Below are 9,883 nucleotides of genomic sequence, written 5' to 3'. Positions count from 1 at the left end.
AAATGGTTAGAAAATCAGTTAAATGTCTTTAAAAGGTCAAATGACCCCTGAAATTTTCAAAATTTTCACATGACAGTTGTATTAGTGCATGTTAAACGTAGGAATAAATTTGAAGACCGTAAGAGGAATCTCTCTCCCGTTCATCATCAAACATGCATTGTTCCCTCGGAACCACGAACCTTCTAGCGAGTTGCTCCGGTTTGTGAGGGGTGTGTGTCCAAACGTTCGTCAAACATGACAATTTCTTTACCACATCATCTTGGTGGCATGACATTAAATCAAGCAAGGTTTCATGTTTTTCTGATCATTTTTTAATTTTTTGGAATTACAATGCTATGACACTCCATGCATGTGCCCATGCCTTGAGACCAATATGTTTGAAAATTTGTTCTAATTTACTGCACATGGAATTAACTCGCACACAAGTACACAAAAATATGATTTTTCAAACCGTTATGGTTAGGCCTTGCATGTAGATGTAGTTCTAATTTGATTTACGGTCATTAAATGGTTAGAAAATCACTTAAATGTCTTTAAAAGGTCAAACGACCCCTGAAATTTACCAAATTTTCACATGACAGGTGTATTAGTGTACGTTAAACGTAGGAAAAATTTGAAGGCCGTAAGAGGAAGCTATCTCCCATTCATCATCAAACATGCATTGTTCCCTCTCGGAACCACGAACCTTCTAGCGAGTTGCTCCGGTTTGTGAGGGGTGTGTGTCCAAACGTTCGTCAAACGTGCCAATTTCTTTACCACATCATCTTAGTGGCATGACATTATATCAACCAAGGTTTCATGTGTTTCTGATCATTTTTTTTTAATTTCTTTGAATTAAAATGTCATGTCACTCCATGCATATGTATGCATGTGTCCATGTCGTGAGACCAATATGTTTGAAAATTCCTTCTAATTTACTGCACATGGAATTAACTCGCACACAAGTACACAGATATGATTTTTCAAACCGTTTTGGTTAGGCGTTGCATGTAGATGTAGTTCAAATTTGAATTACGGCCATTGAATGGTTAGAAAATCACTTAAATGTCTTTAAAAGGTCAAATGACCCCTAGAATTTTCCAAAATTTCACATTACAGTTCTAGTAGTGCACGTTAGACGTAGAAAAAATTTGAAGGCCGTAAGAGGAAACTATCTCCCGTTCGTCATCAAACATGCATTGTTACCTCTCGGAACCACGAACCTTCAAGCGAGTTGCTCCAGTTTGTGAGCGGTGAGTGTCCAAACTATCGTCAAACATGCCAATTTCTTTACCACATCATCTTGGTGGCATGACATTACATCAACTAAGGTTTCATGTGTTTCTGATTTTTTGGAATTAAAATGCCATGTCACTCTATGCATACGTATGCATGCATGTGTCCATGTCGTGAGACAAATATGTTTAAAAATTCCTTCTAGTTTACTACACATGGAATTAACTCACACACAAGTACACAAATATGATTTTTCAAACCGTTTTGGTTAGGCGTTGCATGTAGATGTAGTCTAAATTTGAATTATGGTCATTAAATGGCTAGAAAATCACTTAAATGTCTTTAAAAGTTCAAATGACCCCTAAAATTTTCAAAAGTTTGACATTACAGTTGTAGTAGTGCACGTTAGATGTAGAAAAAATTGAAGGCCGTAACAGGAAGCTATCTCCCGTTAGTCATCAAACATGCATTGTTCCTTCTCGGGACTACGAGCCTTCTAGTGAGTTGCTCCGGTTTGTGAGGGGTGTGTGTTCAAACTTTGGTCAGACATGCCAATTTTTACCACATCATCTTGGTGGCATGACATTACATCAACCAAGGTTTCATGTGCTTGTGATTTTTTTGGAATTAAAATGCCATGTCACTCCATGCTTAATTGTGTCATAGCCGTTAGACCAATATGTTTGAAAATTCCTTCCAATTTACTGCACATGGAATTAAATCGCACACAAGTACACGAAATATGAGTTTTCAAATCGTTATGGTTAGCTGTTGCATGTACATGTAGTTCAAATTTCAATTACGGTCATTAAATGGCTAGAAAATCACTTAAATGTCTTAGAAGGTCAAATGACCCCTGAAATTTTCCAAAATTTGACATGACAGTTGTATTAGTACTACAAAATTTCTTGTTCATTTAAAACACCATTCGTTGGCACTTTATTCCAAATTCGTCTTTCACAGCTAATAAAAAATATCTACAACATCACACACAGTTGTTTTGTAAGAACCATTTGCGATGAAAATATCTGGGTCTATTTAAGTCTCCCTCCTTAAGCTTCGCCGGCTCGTCTGCTCCAGTGCCGGCAACCCCGGAATCCACAAATCCCGATCCCCATTCCTGCAACCCCCTTCTTGCAAAGATGACGCCGTGGAAACGCTTCGTGAAGGCCCGTACGATGGTCGCGTCCCCCTGAGTGCCGCCGCCTGCTCTGAGAGCGCGGCCGCCTACGCCGAGAGTGCCGCCGCATCCGCATTGAGCGCGGCCGCTTCCGCCGAGAGGGCGTCTGCGGCAGCCGCAGCAGCCGAGTCGGCTGCAGCTGCTGCTGCGACGGCGGCTGCAAACGCCGAGAGCGCTCGAGCTGCCGTCCGTGCCGCTGATGCCGCCCTGGCCCGGGTCAAGGCCATCCACGCCAAGATTGAGGATGCACACGCCAAGATATTCTAGGCCACCTCGGACTCCAGCATGCAACCCACGTCTGAAAAGGTGGCGGTGGCCATGGAGCACCTGCTTCCTCATGAGGTCGCCAAGCGGGAGCTGGAGATGCAGGAGGCGGCGGAGATCGAGGAGCGCTGGGAGGAGGAGTTGCACGTGGCCAAGGTCGAGGTAGACAAGAGTTTGTCCGTCGAGGAATCGGCGGTGGAGTACCAACGCGAGCTCTGGCGCAACCACTACTACGAGTACTACAACCTTGAGGGTGGCGCCGAGGACGAGGACGAGGATGCGGTCGACTTCAGCAGGGGGAACACAGAGTCCACCAACGGTGCATGTCACTAGAACAAGTCATCGACGTGTCATCTCACACCGGCGATGCATAGGCCGGCGCGGTGGCGGATTTGTTAAAATTATGCGTACTTAGGCTTTGTTTTTAATGCTGATCTTTTGTTAGAGCAATGTTTAGGTTAACTGGCTCTGTGTAATTACTAAAATTACTCGATTCAGTAAGTGCGGTCTGTCTGCTGTACGCTCTTTTGTGTGCCCAGCAAGCGATGTTAAATTATGCAATGACGTACCCGGGGAAATTTCCACCAAAATTTGAATTATCAAACTCATCCCATGCGCGTAAAGCAGCAGAACCGTTTGCGATGCACACAATCGTTCAAAGTGAATGGTTCGGCGGCACCGTGCGCAAAGTTTCCCTCCACATTCCAAAATTTTGGCCTATCGCCAAAGTATCTACCCCCGCCCCCTTCCCCCCTTCCCCACCCCTTTTCTCCTCGACCACAAGTCACATTTCCCCTATTTTCCTCCTTCCTTCCTTGCTAAGCTATAACCGCTTCCTCGCTCTCGCCGTCTCGCATCCTACCGCCGAGGTCGCCATGGTATTCTTCAAAGACCTCTCCAACGGTTCCTCCTCCGGCGACTACTCCTTCACCACCCGGGTATGCCTCTCTTCTCTCTCTTGGGCTATGACTTGGAATGAAGGATTTTTACCCGGCAGTCGATTTGAGTCATTTCTTCCTCTTGTAGCTCCCTAGGACCATCAGTGGCAATGAATGGAGCAGGGTGGCTGAAGATCTATCTGCTCGTTGTCACCATCAATCTCCATGCGTGAAGCTAGTTGCGTTTGATTCTGTGGACAGTGGGAGGAAGTTTCTGGCATGTGCAGAGAAGGTTAGACCCTCTTTCGTTGTTACAAATCATTTGTTAGATGCGATTCAGACACTGTCACGGTCCCAACCCATTCACACCCCACCTTCAACCAAACGCATCCTAAGACAGTGTCACAGTTTGTACCTAGTATCTTAAATTATTGCCATATCATCAGCGGTGCCATTAGAAAATTATTTGGCACCGCTTCAGCAGTTTGTGCAGCCAACTTTGGTCTACACATCCGAGCAGCCAAGCAGTAAAATACTAAATCTTTATGGCACGAAGGAACTGGGCATCGGAGCAACTACGAGCTCCGGAGTCCGGGTCCCTGATTTTTTTCCGCTGCATCGGCTCGCCAGTCCAGGGCACCGGTGCGAGATGTAGCAACAGTTGTCTTTACCCCAGTTTTGGCATACATAGTGGCCATCCTTATTGCTATTAGTTCTATGTTACTAAATTTGTGCATGTACACACCTGTTAGTATCAATTTGCTGTCATCCAAAGACTATCGCTATGGTGTTGCAGTTATATTTACCTTCCTCATAAAATGTTCAATTTGTTATTTATTGTACATGAGTAAGATCTTGTAGCGTCGTTGTAGTTAATTGTAGCTTCTGATGTTCCAGAATTTGGTTGTTGTCTCAGTATTTATCTCATTTGCACATTGATCTTTTTGAGAAGATATGTCATAATTAACATGTTTCTTCAGTTTTTCAAAATAAGCATTGGTGATTTTCTATGTTGCTATAAACCCATTTTCCCTACAATTGTTACTGATCTAGTTTTAAATATTATAGGATGAACGGAAGTGTTCTTACTTGGAGTGAGTTGATCAAGAGTGGCCACAGTCTTTGAAGATGTGCCTAGCGAAGCTCTGGAGCATGTATGAGGAAAAGAACACACGTAGGCTTAGAGAAAGTCTTGTCAGCGCTGAAGCATATTTCAAGATGCGGGATAAAAAGTTGAAGGTGGAGAATGAGCTCAGATTTTTTTAAATCAGACTTTGCTAAGATGGTGTCGGCGAAGGAGGAGGCACTTTCCCAGTTGGCCCGTGCAAAACGGGTTCTTACTGAACTGAAAGCAGAGGTGGATAAGATGAGCCTGGATGATCTCGATTAGGGAAATGAATATATTGTTCTTATGAATTTGAACTAGCTATATGTTGTACTGTGCTATTTTCATGTAGCTACTGTACCGTGATGTTATAATATATTTATGTGCCTAATATGAAATTGGCAAACAGTTGTTCGATATGAAATGTGAATTTGCGTAATACTGGAATTATTAATTGTAAACTAATAAACCTGCTAAATGTGTCATGGACCTTTGCAAACGGTTCTAGTAGTAAAAGCTCTTGCGATGGATAGTCCAATGCCACACGGTTTTCTTCATCAAATCGTGTGTGAGATAGTTGATAAAAGCAAACAGTTAACCAAGGAAGACCGTGCGTGATAGTTACACCTTTCACACATGAGCCTACACATAAAACTGTGTGGGATCTATGTCCGAACGGGGACGTTTTCCCTGGATTGACTGTGTGGGATGTACATAAGAACGGAAACATATTCTTTTGATTGACTGTGTGTGATATACATACGAACGGAAATGTTTTTCTGGTATTCACCGCGTGGCATGTACATACCTACGGAAATGATTTTCTCGGATTACCGTGTGGGATGTACATATCTACGGAAATGATTTTCTCGGATTACCGTGTGGGATGTACATACCTACGGAAATGATTGGGTTTCGATGCCTCGCCCGATCGCACACGGCCCCAGCCTGGGTCCCAGGAGGGCCTATCCCCGACGATTTCTGGGTCGTGTGGGAAGGACACCCTATCGCACACACTCACTTGGCGACGGTTCCAAATGCCGTCGCGGAAAGGGGTTAAAAACCGTTTGTTTAGGGCCGACGCGTACAAGTGGAAACTTCAGCGCACTGTCGATGCCCTAAAGCGACCACCACCGTCTCCGCCGCAAACCAACTATGAGCGCATTATTGAAAGGTCATATATCGAAGCGGAGCGGTCGGGAAGTACTTGCAGTGATCGAAGGTTAGCAGAACGAAGAAGTGGGAAAAAAATCCCTAGCTCGGCGAACAAGCGAACCAATCGTGCCCCCGCTCAAGGTGTCTAGCGATATCGTCAGTAATCATCCGAGGATGGTGCCCGGTACCAATCCTGGAGATTACCTGCCCGACGATCAACATTTTGATACAATGGAGGTGGACGATTTCAAATACCGGCACGGGAAGCCTCTCGTCAAACCTGGTCATCCTCCTCTAACAACGATGATGCGAAGATTCCATGAGTGGTACATGGACACCTATAGAGAGTCTGGGAGGATACTTTGACGCTAAGTGAAGGAAATATGCCCTAGAGTCAATAATAAAGTTTTTATTTATATTTCCTGCTAGATTTATGCTAGATTTATGATAACAAGAAACTTAGAACATGTGTGCATACATAGACAAACAGAGTGTCCCTAGTATGCCTCTACTAGACTAGCTCGTTAATCAAAGATGGTTAAGTTTTCTAGCCATAGACATGTGTTGTCATTTGATGAACGGGATCACATCACTAGAGAATGATGTGATGGACAAGACCCATCCGTTAGCTTAGCATAATGATCGTTTAGTTTATTGCTATTGCTTTCTTCATGACTTATACATGTTCCTATGACTATGAGATTATGCAACTCTCGAATACCGGAGGGACACTTAGTGTGCTATCAAACGTCACAACGTAACTGGGTGATCATAAAGATGCTCTACAGGTGTCTCCGATGGTGTTTGTTGAGTTGGCATAGATCGAGATTAGGATTTGTCACTCCGATTGTCGGGGAGGTATCTCTGGGCCCTTTCGGTAATGCACATCACTATAAGCCTTGCAAGCAATGTGACTAATGAGTTAGTTGTGGGATGATGCATTACAGAACGAGTAAAGAGACTTCCCGGTAACGAGATTGAACTAGGTATGATGATACCGACGATCGAATCTCGGGCAAGTAACATACCGATGACAAAGGGAACAACATATGTTGTTATGCGGTTTGACCGATAAAGATCTTCCTAGAATATGTAGGATCTAATATGAGCATCCAGGTTCGCTATTGGTTATTGACCGGAGATGTGTCTCGGTCATGTCTACATAGTTCTCGAACCCGTAGGGTCCGCACGCTTAATGTTCAATGACGATTTGTATTATGAGTTATGTGATTTGATGACCTAAGTTTGTTCGGAGTCCCGGATGAGATCACGGACATGACGAGGAGTCTCCAAATGGTCGAGACGTGAAGATCGATATATTGGAAGGCTATATTCGGACATCGGAAAGGTTCTGAGTGGTTCGGGTATTTTTCGGAGTACTAGAGAGTTACGGGAATTCGCCGGAGGAACTAGTGGGCCTCAATGGGCCATATAGGAAAGGAGAAAGGGGACTCAAGGGTTGGCCGCGCTCCCCCCCATGGCAAGTCCGAATTGGACTACGGAGGGGGCGGCGCCCCCCTCTCTTTCCTTCTCCCTCTCTCCCCTCTTGGAAAATGAAGGGGACTTCTACTAGGATTGGGAATCCTAGTTGGACTCCCCCTGTAGGCGCGCCCCTCCTAGGACGGCCTCTTCTTCCCCCCTCCTTTATATACGTGGGCAGGGGGCACCCCAAAGGCACTCCAAGATTTGTCTTAGCCGTGTGCGGTGGCCCCCTCCACAGTTACACACCTCGGTCATATCGTCGTAGTGCTTAGGCGAAGCCCTACGTCGGTAACTTCATCATCACCGTCATCACACCCTCGTGCTGATGAAACTCTCCCTCGGCCTCAACTGGATCAAGAGTTCGAGGGACGTCACCGAGCTGAATGTGTGCAGATCGCGGAGGTGTCGTGCGTTCGGTACTTGGATCGGTTGGATCGTGAAGATGTTCGACTACATCAACCGTGTTACTAAACGCTTCCGCTTTTGGTCTACGAGGGTATGTGGACACACTCTCCCCACTCATTGCTATGCTTATCCTAGATAGATCTTGCGTGATCGTAGGAATTTTTTTTGAAATACTACGTTCCCCAACAGTGGCATCCGAGCCAGGTCTATGCGTAGATGTTATATGCACAAGTAGAACACAAAGAGTTGTGGGCGATAATAGTCATACTGTTTACCAGCATGTCATACTTTGATTCAGCGGTATTGTTGGATGAAGCGGCTCAGACTGACATTACGCGTACGCTTACGCGAGACTGGTTCTACCGACGTGCTTCGCACACAGGTGGCTAGTGGGTGTCTGTTTCTCCAACTTTAGTTGAATCGAGTGTGACTATGCCCGGTCCTTGTTGAAGGTTAAAATAGCAAACCTGACGAAAAATCGTAGTGGTTTTCATGCGTAGGTAAGAACGGTTCTTGCTAAGCCCGTAGCAGCCACGTAAAACTTGCAACGACAAAGTAGAGGACGTCTAACTTGTTTTTGCAGGGCATGTTGTGATGTGATATGGTCAAGACGTGATTATATAAATTGTTCTATGAGATGATCATGTTTTGTAACACAGTTATCGACAACTGACAGGAGCCATATGGTTGTCGCTTTATTGTATGAAATGCAATCGCCATGTAATTGCTTTACTTTATCACTAAGCGGTAGCGATAGTCGTAGAAGCAATAGTTGGCGAGACGACAACGATGCTTCGATGGAGATCAAGGTGTCAAGCCGGTGACGATGGTGATCATGACGGTGCTTTGGAGATGGAGATCAAAGGCACAAGATGATGATGGCTATATCATATCACTTATTTTGATTGCATGTGATGTTTGTCCTTTATGCATCTTATTTTGCTTAGTATGGCGGTAGCATTATAAGATGATATCTCACTAATTTCAAGGTACAAGTGTTCTCCCTGAGTATGCACCGTTGCGACAGTTTGTCGTGCCGAGACACCACGTGATGATCGGGTGTGATAAGCTCTACGTTCACATACAACGGGTGCAAGCCAGTTTTGCACACGCAGAATACTCGGGTTAAACTTGACGAGCCTAGCATATGCAGATATGGCCTCGAAACACTGAGACCGAAAGGTCGAGCGTGAATCATATAGTAGATATGATCATCATAGTGATGTTCACCATTGAAAGCTACTCCATCTCATGTGATGATTGGACATGGTTTAGTTGATATGGATCACGTGATCATTTAGATGTCTCGAGGGATGTCTATCTAAGTGGGAGTTCTTAAGTAATACAATTAATTCAACTTTAATTTATCATGAACTTAGTCCTGATAGTATTTTCATATCTATGTTGTAGATTAATAGCTTGCGATGTAACTTCCAGTTTATTTTAATATGTTCTTAGAGAAAATAAGTTGAAAGATGATAGTAGCAATGATGCAGAGTTGGTCCGTGATCTGAGGATTATCCTCATTGCTGCACAGAAGAATTATGTCCTTGATGCACCGCTAAGTGACAGACCTATTGCAGGAGCAGATGCACACGTTATGAACGTTTGACAAAGTTTGGTATGATGACTACTTAATAGTTTAGTGCACCATGCTTTACGGCTTAGAACCGGGACTTCAAAAATGTTTTGAACGCCACGGAGCATATAAGATGTTCTAAGAGTAGAAATTGGTATTTCATACTCATGCCCGTGTCAAGAGGTATGGGACCTCTGACGGTACTTTTCCTACAAGATGGAGGAGAATAGCTCAACCAGTGAGCATGTGCTCAGATTGTCTGGGTACTACAATTGCTTGAATCAAGTGGGAGTTAATCTTCCAGATAAGATAGTAATTGACAAATTTCTCTAGTCACTATCACCAAGTTACTAGAACTTAGTGATGAACTATAATATGCAAGGGATGACGAAAGTAATTCCCATGCTCTTCACGATGCTGAAATCGGCGAAGGTAGAAATCAAGATTTAGCATCAAGTGTTGATGGTTAACACGACCACTAGTTTCAAGAAGAGGGTAAAGGGAAGGAAAGAGTAACTTCAAAGAAGAATAGCAAGCAAGTTGCTGCTCCCATGAAGAAGCCCAAAGCTAGACCCAAGTCTGGAACTGAGTGCTTCTACTGCAAAGGAAATGGTCACTGG

The sequence above is a fragment of the Aegilops tauschii genome, chromosome 5, assembly GCF_002575655.3.
Source record: "Aegilops tauschii subsp. strangulata cultivar AL8/78 chromosome 5, Aet v6.0, whole genome shotgun sequence".
NCBI lineage: Eukaryota > Viridiplantae > Streptophyta > Magnoliopsida > Poales > Poaceae > Aegilops > Aegilops tauschii.
Note: the sequence above shows the minus strand (reverse complement) of the source record.